Source organism: Alosa alosa, chromosome 4, assembly GCF_017589495.1.
Source record: "Alosa alosa isolate M-15738 ecotype Scorff River chromosome 4, AALO_Geno_1.1, whole genome shotgun sequence".
NCBI classification, from domain to species: Eukaryota; Metazoa; Chordata; class Actinopteri; order Clupeiformes; family Clupeidae; genus Alosa; species Alosa alosa.
The window spans coordinates 1755439-1757690 of NC_063192.1; the positions used below are offsets into that span (position 1 = coordinate 1755439).

The following is a 2252-nucleotide window of genomic DNA, read 5'->3' on the forward strand; positions in this document are numbered from 1 at the left end:
ACGGCCGACATAAAAGAAACCCTCCTCACAAGGACATGCCAAACGATAAATTACAAATGTTGTGTTACAATGAATAAAATCCCTTAGTTCATATGTTTTGTTGGTTCTTGCGTCCAGAAAACATTTGGATTGGTTGACATTGGCACAATGCATACATTTAATTGTACCTACAGGTTTTCTAAGAGTCTGAGTCTTTTCGCTCAGGTTGGAGGTATGAGCGCATCAACTTATCCCTAAGAGGAGGTTCAGGAAACACTTCCCGTAATTGGCTATCACTCTCAATGATCACACCTGTGTTCCATGTGCTCCTTTGTTTGTCTTGCCATGTCTCAGTTTCCTGTGCCTGTGTCTCTGCCCCTCACCTGTTCCTCATTATTAGTCTGCTAGTTTAATTATGATTTCCAGCCCTGTGTTCGCCTGTCTCTCGTTTTACCTGGTTTCGTGTCCACCTGTGCCCTGTTAGCCTTGTTAAATCCCTGTGTATATAAACTCCTAATTTTGTTATGTTCCTTCTGTGTTATTGTTGTATTGTTCGTGTGCTGCTCTCTGTCAGTAAAGTTGGTGAGATTACTCTTTGTGTGTTGTTTTGCATTGGGGTCCAGTAAAGAAGCAGCCAATCCACTGCCTATCCATCCATCTATCTATCTGAAATACTATTAATTGTTTCCTCTCTATAGGCTCTATCTATTTGAAGCAGAATGCAAGAAAAGTTCTTGCAGTGCCAGATCAGCAGTTTGCCAATATGAAAAGTGGGAAAAGAAGGAGATCAACGTGAGTACCCCTAAACAAATGAACTGTCAATATAATTAGTCTATAGAACTATTTACTCAAAGCTATTAATGTTGTTCTTGTTTTTAGCCGAAAAGATGATTAAGCAATGGGCCTTCAAGAGGTTTATGAAAAAATAGAAGAGGTTGTGATGGCTGCCCAGTCGCTCCAGGAAGTGACTCAAGCTATAGAAAACCTGTCTGAGCTGGGCATCGAGTCAAGAAAGACTTACGTCTTGATGGAGACACAAGCTGAGCATGTTCGTGAGTCATTCAGCTGTTCTGTGTGCAGGGGTATGTTGATTGTTACACTTTGAAACAAGCTGCTGTGTTCCTTAACGCAAACAGATTTTTTTTTCCAAATTCAATACAAAATGCCACTTATCACTACTGCGGTATCAACCTGCCTAGACCAAATCGCGCAAAACACAAGCTTTTTTTGTTGCAGAATGTGCAAGCTGAAGTAATAAAGAAGCCACTCCATGTTTCAGATAACAGTATTGGTTGCCTTAAAAGTATACATTTTGTCGTTGAAATTGGGTATAGTGTTGGCAAATTTCTGCCTCGCTATGTTTGTGCTGGGGCGTGTTAGCTAATTTCCATACTGAACTGCAGTTGGCCTTCGACATGCTTTTGTTATTTTTTCGGCCAATCAGCTGCATGTCACAAGCGATACACATGGCTACTTAAAGTGCCCATATTATGACTATTTTTTCAACAAGTTACAATAGGTCTATGAATTCCAGAAAACATGTTTCTGAAGTTGCTTGTAGGAAAATATGTATTACACTCTTTTTCAGTCCCTTTCAAAGTGTGCTGTTTCTGCTGCTCATTACATATTAATGAGCTGCTGCTCACTTACCCACGCCCCACTCCATTAACTGTTACCAGGGTCATTCGTGCCAAATCAACAAATGCCTCCAGCCTCGCCTGACCATCTTGGCTTTGCTTCATACTTTGTCAATAATGCTAAATATTACCCAACAACTACTGTGCAAAGGTTTAACCTTGTATCTACATTATTTTTGAGATATGTAGGCTTAAAAAACAGTTGAACTCGTAGGCTTGGTGTGGAGAGGTGGGGTGTTGATTATGCAACGTCTGAAACACGCCAATTCAAAAAACCCTATCATCTACTACACCTTCGTTTTACATAGTATAGCCCGTAGCTAACACTTACCATAATCTCTATGTAAAACGGTTAGCTTGCTAGCTAGCTATCTAACAGTGGAACTTCAGTAGCCTACAACATAAGCTTAGCTATCTCACCTAGTTGTAGGAAATATGTAAGTGATGGAATTAGAATGAATCCCATGAACAAACAGATAACTCTTACACCAACCTTATTTTGTGCCTTTCATTCACGTTTGTTCAACGATTTAGTAGGCTAATAGTCCAGTGGACAGAAACGGAACCCGGAAATGTTGAGTACACCAAAGTTTTATGATGGAAATATATAGTATGGGTTCCCAGCATGCAGAAACT

At 40.1% G+C, this 2252-nt stretch overlaps 1 long non-coding RNA gene across 1 annotated transcript; it reads left to right on the top strand.

Annotated features, from left to right (window-relative positions):
* Positions 1-526: 526 nt before the first annotated feature.
* LOC125292899 lies at positions 527-1243 on the top strand. The gene is made up of 3 exons (XR_007193299.1): positions 527-561; positions 678-771; positions 859-1243. It is a non-coding gene; the product is annotated as an uncharacterized LOC125292899 (long non-coding RNA).
* Positions 1244-2252: the final 1009 nt, after the last annotated feature.